The sequence below is a fragment of the Penaeus chinensis genome, chromosome 36, assembly GCF_019202785.1.
Source record: "Penaeus chinensis breed Huanghai No. 1 chromosome 36, ASM1920278v2, whole genome shotgun sequence".
Classification (NCBI taxonomy): Eukaryota; Metazoa; Arthropoda; class Malacostraca; order Decapoda; family Penaeidae; genus Penaeus; species Penaeus chinensis.
Genome location: NC_061854.1, coordinates 11,952,522 through 11,962,521, shown reverse-complemented (window position 1 = coordinate 11,962,521; position 10,000 = coordinate 11,952,522).

Sequence of the window (10,000 nt, the reverse complement as noted above, 5' to 3'; positions counted from 1 at the left end):
GATCCATTAAAAAGATAGATACAGGTTCGTTGGTATGGGCCCTGCACAATTTTGACAAACCGGCCGTTAGCCTTCGAGTGATGATAAGCAACGGATATTTTCATTTCGTGAACAATATGAGGCCGCAGCAGCTGCTCCTGTGTTTTTTTTAACTCTTTCTTTTGCTCTATAAGATGGCGATGTCCATTTCCCTCATCTCTGTGCGTCGCTCTCTGTAACATTAACCATGAATTATAAATATATCCTTATATTATACTCTGAAAATATTTTTAGAATGCTATTAATGTAATTATATGGTATATGATATTCTTAGCTACAAGATTTGAAAACTAAATGTTCATTTTTTCCAGTACATGTAATCACTTCTAAGGAAAGGTGAAAGGTCGACAGACACTAGCGGCATAGAAATGTACACAGCAGTAGCCGTGATGGAACAGGTAAATAAAATGTACTTCATTTTGTTTCCAATTTTGTAAGCTATCTATGTAAAATAGGATGAGGATACGTCGTTATTAATGACAGTTAATCATTAGAGCAAGAGCATTAATTATGTATTGATTACAGTGTATTTATATAAAAGTACTTTAAATAAAGGCATTAGGTGCAGTCCTGCAGAGTGACTTCCCCTACTGATAACATCTAAATGGCAAAATTCTTCCCCTCTCGTCTTCTTTACTCAGCTGCCAGAACCGGCGAGGGGAACCAGATATAGGCCTACGTAGGAAGCGCAAACCAAGCTCTCCCTTTGCTTGCGGAACGACTTCTGAAACGACAGACGACTGGATCACCGCGTGAGAGTCTTTGACGGGAGCTGGTGACGAGTCGGTTCGAGGAGCTGCTTCGAGATGCTGCTCTACGGCCAGGACGGCGAGACGACGCCCTGTACTGCTGACGAAGATATATGAATATATATATATATATATATATATATATATGAAACCAGTTAAATACATTGTATTGTGAAAATATGAATTCTCAATCATACCTTTTCCACATTTGTCGCTATGAATACGCTACATAACTTCGGTATTTGAAAATAATCATCGATGACGTAATGTACTACCCATTCCTACCTGATTATAAGGTTCAAACTGAAATTCTCTCTGCACTTGCAATGAGAAGGATATCTTCAATTTTCAAACTTACCATACAGCTATGTAGATATATGTATATGTATATATGTATATACATATGTATATGCATGTATGTGTATGTATATGTATATACATGTATGTGTATGTATAAGCATGTTGTGTATATATATATATATATATATATACATATATACATACATGTGTATGTGTATGTATGTTTATGTATGTTTATCTGTATATGTGTGGATGTGTATGAGTATATATGTTTATGTTTATATATGTGTATGTATATGTATATATATGTATGTATGTTTATCATTTATATACAGATATAATGTATATATACTCATTTCTATGTATCTATATATACGTATACATGTATGTGTATATATAATGTACTAACACACACACATATATATATGTGTATATATACATATATGTAATGTGTGTATATATATGTAATGTGTATATATAATGTATATATATACTTATATGTATATATAAAGTATAGATATCTATTACATAATTCCAAATAGAAACCTGAATAAAGAAACCACACAGCTGTCTCTAAAATATATACATACAATTTTCCCCTCAAATCAAAATAGAAAGAAGTTTTATACAAGAGACCTTCTACTACTACTGGCTCCCCAGTTAATCTCCACTTCACCTTCAGCACCCAGGAGTGATGCGTCTTGGTATTTCAATCACTTGTTTAGCTCACTCTCTAGAGGGGGGAGTTCTTGTAGCAGCACGACCCCATAACCTGAAGTTCTGTATTCTTTCCCAAGTTGGGTTACACCAGGTCCATAACCAGGTCCTTGCTCATTGGGCAGCAGGTTCCCCTCGTTCCTTGCATAATTACACAGTGCACATACCACTTAAGCCACATAATCCGGAACCATGACAACAGCAGCAGCAACACAATGACTGCCCAGTCCTTAGCCGACTGGGGAACCTACCGTTTCCCCCATTGATTTCCACTTCACCTTCAGCACCCAGCCATACCAGTGGGCACTTACACCCATCACTTAGCTCACACTCTGGAGGGGAGTACCTGTAGCAGCACGACCCTGCAACCTGAAGTTTAGCGTTCTTTGCCAGGTTGGGTTACACCATGTCCTCACTCACTGGACAGCAGGGACCCCTCATTCCCTGCAGCTTACACAACACACACGTACTAAAGCCACAGAATCTGGAACCAAGACCAGCATTCCCAAATCCTCTAGACGACCACGACAACAGCAGCAGCAACACAAGGACTACCAAGTCCTTAGCTGATCTCCACTTCACCTTCAACACACAGCCTTACCTGTGGGAAGTCAAACCCACAATAATAAAGAGATGTAAACCAGTCCAAGTAGTAGATGCCAACCATCTACTACAAAATATTATATATATATATATATATATATATATATATATATATATATATATATATATATATATATATATATATATATATATATATGGGTCATTTAAACAGAAAACAATGATTTGATCGCCTAAAAACTCCCCCATTCTCTCTGACTCTCTCTCTCTGCAAGTGTAATTATATATACATATATTCATATATATATATATATATATATATATATATATATATATGTGTGTGTGTGTGTCTGTGTGTGTGTGTGTGTGTGTGTGTGTGTGTGTGTGTACATATACTCGTGTATGTGTATATATATATCATCATCATTATCAAGGGTCTAATGCCGAAGGGGGCGCATGGCCACATCCACCCTTCGCTTCCAGCCACGAAGGCTCCTCATGTCGAGTCCCCAGGCAGGCCCTCGACCCACCTCTAACTCCTCGCGACAGGTCTGCTCGAGCTGCCCAAGCCATGACCTTCTAGGTCATCCCATGGGCCTCCTATAGGATTGTCTTGCGGAGAGACAACCTGATGGGCAGGGTCATCCACAGGATGTGAGCTAGGTGCCCATGACAAAAGGCATCAAGACGAGACTCCAAGGCACTAGATAGCATCCAGGTTTTGCTTCCATAGAGCGAAACTGGCAGTATCAAAGCCTTGAAGACACTTAGTTTGGTCCTTCTGCATAGGTATTAACATCTCCAAATGCTCTTGTTGATCAAGTTCATGGCTCCTGCTGCCAGACCAATTCATCTACCGACTTCTTGGTCTGACAGCCCATAGATATGGACTATGCTACCAAGGTGTGCAAAGCTCTCTGTGACTTCAACGTCCTCACCTCAAGCATGGATTGACTGAACAGGTTCCCTTAACAGGACCCCAAAGTCCTGAATCTTCGCCTCATTGCTAAATGCATCAAGAGCTGCCGCCAGTGACTCCAGAGGCTCAGATAAGATAGCAACACCATCGGCAAAGTCAAGGTCTGAGACCTTGATATTGCCCAGTGTTGCTCCACACTGCTCTGCCCATTATCCAGTCCATGCAGGTGTTGAAAGGACACAGTCTTGCTTCGCCCCCGAATTAACAGGGAAGAAGTTTAATATGCCCCCACCACACTTCACAGCACTTTCAGTATTGGTATATAGGCTATATGGTATATACAGACTGTTGTGGACTTGCCAGCAGTGAATCCAGACTCCTCCAGTCTCTGGTGCCTTAGTAGGTGGTCGCGGATCCGTTTCAGAAGAATGTGGTTGAAAACCTTGCCTGGTATACTGAGCAGTGTAATGCCACAATAGTTGCTACAGTCCCAACGACTTCCTTTCCCAGTCCAGAGAGCGATGACCACGCCCCTCAACAGGTCGGGGGAATGGTACCAGATTGCCAGATGGCAGTCAAGACCACCACCACCAGTCTTTAGCAGTTCAGCAGGGATATCACATATGCCTGCGGCTTTCCCCACACTTCAGCTTAGAAATTTCCATCCTAACCTGAGGGTAGGAGGTTAGGAGGTTACATCCAAGTTAACTGTTGGAGGGTCTACCTGGTACAGCTGCTCAAAATACTCGGCCCAACATTCACAAACCAACAGACATCTAGAACAATGCTTCAGGCAGGTGCTCCACCACCTCTGCCACCTTCGCCGGCGCTGCTCCAAATAAAAGGGGTTGGCAGGTTGTGGGCTTTGTCCCACAGGCCTCATACTGGGTTAGAGCCTGCCAAGGAGCAGGCGGGATGAGTTACTCTCATTCCCATCCTGTGCCCCAACGTTTGCCGCCCCAACATTTGCCCCCCCCCCCCCCAACGGGACCCACAGCCCACCTCACTTGCTGTGTGGGAGGGACAACACCCCTCCCCTTAGCATTTCCATTTAATATATTCGTTGCTGGTGAGTTATCTGTGGGGGGGAGGGCTGGCAAGGCCCACCTCCCCCGAGCCGCCCATTAACCCCAGGGTAGCTAAGGGGCAGGATTTGGTACAGAGCCAGGGCATGTCCACACACTGGTGGGTTGTGGCTCCATATATGTGGGGCCTCCTGCTGCTAGGAGATTCCCCCAGTTTAGCCTGGGACTGCAAGGTTCCCATGAGGCAGAAATCTCGATGAGGGAAAGGCTGTGAACTAGCCGGGGAATCTTATGCAGAGCTTCTCCCTTTTTCGCACTAGGCCAACCAGTGGTGGCAGTTGCACACACACACACACACACACACACACATATATATATATATATATATATATTCGGCTAAGGTCTTTTGCGATCTTGTAGTGAACTCTAGTGAACTCTATATAATTTTAATTGTAAATGAGTAAACAATGCTTTTAAAAGTATCCCCATATGTTTGCGGGTCACCTCAGGTTAATGACCTTGTTTCACCCTTCCCGCCAGTTATCACTAATTAAGGCGAGATAAAGACATTTCTCTAAATACTTTTATTTTATCTGCTCAACTTTTGTGTGAAAATCATTTTATATGTCTTCTTATGGTCATTACTTTTTTTTTATACATCTAATATTCCTATTTTAATGTTTTATTCCGCGCAATCAAGATGAACTCGAAAAACACGCAAGCATTAAGAGCCTGTCAGACCTTTTGATTATATATATAGTGGCAAATTCTGTGTATTTGGCTCGCCATTGAATACCAGTGTGATGCATTGCCTAGATAAATATTCCGTTTTGTTGTTAGAAATGAATGGCACAGATGTAAAACTGTTATATATATATTAGTAATTTTGTTTAGATGTTCTCATAATTCTTTTATGTTAAATCTGTATACTTGTGACACCTACAAACATGCAATAAATCCAAAGATATTTTTAAAAAGTACACTGGGCACAACTCCTTAATGAGGAGAAGGGTACATAAAAGAATTATGAGAACATCTAAACAAAATTATTAATATATATATAACAGTTTTACATCTGTACCATTAATTTCTAACAACAAAACGGAACATTTATCTAGGCAATGCGTCACACTGGTATTCAATGCCGTTGGGGGTGGGGGGGGGGGGGGCAAATGTTGGGGCGGCAAACGTTGGCCCACAGGATGGGAATGAGAGTAACTCATCCTGCCTGCTCCTTGGCAGGCTCTAACCCAGTATGAGGCCTGTGGGACAAAGCCCACAACCTGCCAACCCCTTTTATTTGGAGCAGCGCCGGCGAGGGTGGCAGAGGTGGTGGAGCACCTGCCTGAAGCATTGTTCTAGATGTCTGTTGGTTTGTGAATGTTGGGCCGAGTATTTTGAGCAGCTGTACCAGGTAGACCCTCCAACAGTTAACTTGGATGTAACCTCCTAACCTCCTACCCTCAGGTTAGGATGGAAATTTCTAAGCTGAAGTGTGGGGAAAGCCGCAGGCATATGTGATATCCCTGCTGAACTGCTAAAGACTGGTGGTGGTGGTCTTGACTGCCATCTGGCAATCTGGTACCATTCCCCCGACCTGTTGAGGGGCGTGGTCATCGCTCTCTGGACTGGGAAAGGAAGTCGTTGGGACTGTAGCAACTATTGTGGCATTACACTGCTCAGTATACCAGGCAAGGTTTTCAACCACATTCTTCTAAAACGGATCCGCGACCACCTACTAAGGCACCAGAGACTGGAGGAGTCTGGATTCACTGCTGGCAAGTCCACAACAGTCTGTATATACCATATAGCCTATATACCAATACTGAAAGTGCTGTGAAGTGTGGTGGGGGCATATTAAACTTCTTCCCTGTTAATTCGGGGGCGAAGCAAGACTGTGTCCTTTCAACACCTGCATGAACTGGATAATGGGCAGAGCAGTGTGGAGCAACACTGGGCAATATCAAGGTCTCAGACCTTGACTTTGCCGATGGTGTTGCTATCTTATCTGAGCCTCTGGAGTCACTGGCGGCAGCTCTTGATGCATTTAGCAATGAGGCGAAGATTCAGGACTTTGGGGTCCTGTTAGGGGAACCTGTTCAGTCAATCCATGCTTGAGGTGAGGACGTTGAAGTCACAGAGAGCTTTGCACACCTTGGTAGCATAGTCCATATCTATGGGCTGTCAGACCAAGAAGTCGGTAGATGAATTGGTCTGGCAGCAGGAGCCATGAACTTGATCAACAAGAGCATTTGGAGATGTTAATACCTATGCAGAAGGACCAAACTAAGTGTCTTCAAGGCTTTGATACTGCCAGTTTCGCTCTATGGAAGCAAAACCTGGATGCTATCTAGTGCCTTGGAGTCTCGTCTTGATGCCTTTTGTCATGGGCACCTAGCTCACATCCTGTGGATGACCCTGCCCATCAGGTTGTCTCTCCGCAAGACAATCCTATAGGAGGCCCATGGGATGACCTAGAAGGCCATGGCTTGGGCAGCTCGAGCAGACCTGTCGCGAGGAGTTAGAGGTGGGTCGAGGGCCTGCCTGGGGACTCGACATGAGGAGCCTTCGTGGCTGGAAGCGAAGGGTGGGTGTGGCCATGCGCCCCCTTCGGCATTAGACCCTTGATAATGATGATGATATATATATATACACATACACGAGTATATGTACACACACACACACACACACACACACACACACACACACACACACACACACACACACACACACACACACACACACACAGACACAAACACACACATATATATATATATATATATATATATATATATATGAATATATGTATATATAATTACACTTGCAGAGAGAGAGAGTCAGAGAGAATGGGGGAGTTTTTAGGCGATCAAATCATTGTTTTCTGTTTAAATGACCCATATATATATATATATATATATATATATATATATATATATATAATATTTTGTAGTAGATGGTTGGCATCTACTACTTGGACTGGTTTACATCTCTTTATTATTGTGGGTTTGACTTCCCACAGGTAAGGCTGTGTGTTGAAGGTGAAGTGGAGATCAGCTAAGGACTTGGTAGTCCTTGTGTTGCTGCTGCTGTTGTCGTGGTCGTCTAGAGGATTGGGGAATGCTGGTCTTGGTTCCAGATTCTGTGGCTTTAGTACGTGTGTGTTGTGTAAGCTGCAGGGAATGAGGGGTCCCTGCTGTCCAGTGAGTGAGGACATGGTGTAACCCAACCTGGCAAAGAACGCTAAACTTCAGGTTGCAGGGTCGTGCTGCTACAGGTACTCCCCTCCAGAGTGTGAGCTAAGTGATGGGTGTAAGTGCCCACTGGTATGGCTGGGTGCTGAAGGTGAAGTGGAAATCAATGGGGGAAACGGTAGGTTCCCCAGTCGGCTAAGGACTGGGCAGTCATTGTGTTGCTGCTGCTGTTGTCATGGTTCCGGATTATGTGGCTTAAGTGGTATGTGCACTGTGTAATTATGCAAGGAACGAGGGGAACCTGCTGCCCAATGAGCAAGGACCTGGTTATGGACCTGGTGTAACCCAACTTGGGAAAGAATACAGAACTTCAGGTTATGGGGTCGTGCTGCTACAAGAACTCCCCCCTCTAGAGAGTGAGCTAAACAAGTGATTGAAATACCAAGACGCATCACTCCTGGGTGCTGAAGGTGAAGTGGAGATTAACTGGGGAGCCAGTAGTAGTAGAAGGTCTCTTGTATAAAACTTCTTTCTATTTTGATTTGAGGGGAAAATTGTATGTATATATTTTAGAGACAGCTGTGTGGTTTCTTTATTCAGGTTTCTATTTGGAATTATGTAATAGATATCTATACTTTATATATACATATAAGTATATATATACATTATATATACACATTACATATATATACACACATTACATATATGTATATATACACATATATATATGTGTGTGTGTTAGTACATTATATATACACATACATGTATACGTATATATAGATACATAGAAATGAGTATATATACATTATATCTGTATATAAATGATAAACATACATACATATATATACATATACATACACATATATAAACATAAACATATATACTCATACACATCCACACATATACAGATAAACATACATAAACATACATACACATACACATGTATGTATATATGTATATATATATATATATACACAACATGCTTATACATACACATACATGTATATACATATACATACACATACATGCATATACATATGTATATACATATATACATATACATATATCTACATAGCTGTATGGTAAGTTTGAAAATTGAAGATATCCTTCTCATTGCAAGTGCAGAGAGAATTTCAGTTTGAACCTTATAATCAGGTAGGAATGGGTAGTACATTACGTCATCGATGATTATTTTCAAATACCGAAGTTATGTAGCGTATTCATAGCGACAAATGTGGAAAAGGTATGATTGAGAATTCATATTTTCACAATACAATGTATTTAACTGGTTTCATATATATATATATATATATATATATATATATATTCATATATCTTCGTCAGCAGTACAGGGCGTCGTCTCGCCGTCCTGGCCGTAGAGCAGCATCTCGAAGCAGCTCCTCGAACCGACTCGTCACCAGCTCCCGTCAAAGACTCTCACGCGGTGATCCAGTCGTCTGTCGTTTCAGAAGTCGTTCCGCAAGCAAAGGGAGAGCTTGGTTTGCGCTTCCTACGTAGGCCTATATCTGGTTCCCCTCGCCGGTTCTGGCAGCTGAGTAAAGAAGACGAGAGGGGAAGAATTTTGCCATTTAGATGTTATCAGTAGGGGAAGTCACTCTGCAGGACTGCACCTAATGCCTTTATTTAAAGTACTTTTATATAAATACACTGTAATCAATACATAATTAATGCTCTTGCTCTAATGATTAACTGTCATTAATAACGACGTATCCTCATCCTATTTTACATAGATAGCTTACAAAATTGGAAACAAAATGAAGTACATTTTATTTACCTGTTCCATCACGGCTACTGCTGTGTACATTTCTATGCCGCTAGTGTCTGTCGACCTTTCACCTTTCCTTAGAAGTGATTACATGTACCGGAAAAAATGAACATTTAGTTTTCAAATCTTGTAGCTAAGAATATCATATACCATATAATTACATTAATAGCATTCTAAAAATATTTTCAGAGTATAATATAAGGATATATTTATAATTCATGGTTAATGTTACAGAGAGCGACGCACAGAGATGAGGGAAATGGACATCGCCATCTTATAGAGCAAAAGAAAGAGTTAAAAAAAACACAGGAGCAGCTGCTGCGGCCTCATATTGTTCACGAAATGAAAATATCCGTTGCTTATCATCACTCGAAGGCTAACGGCCGGTTTGTCAAAATTGTGCAGGGCCCATACCAACGAACCTGTATCTATCTTTTTAATGGATCCGGTATATATCTAAGTCTAATGATAGATTATGCTTTTATTTCCGTGCAATGCATGTTCGTATATTTAAATATTAATAAGGTCGGGCCTCTTGCAATTTTAACAAATCAGCCGTAAGTCCACAACACCCTCAAGGTATCCCATTTAAGATCTGTAGAAACAGAAAACGAAATATGATTTCCCCGTTTGTTTTGTAATTTACAGGGTGATAAAAATAACAAATAGTTAATTTCCTTCTGCTCTACATGTAACCACCTTCCTGATAGCGT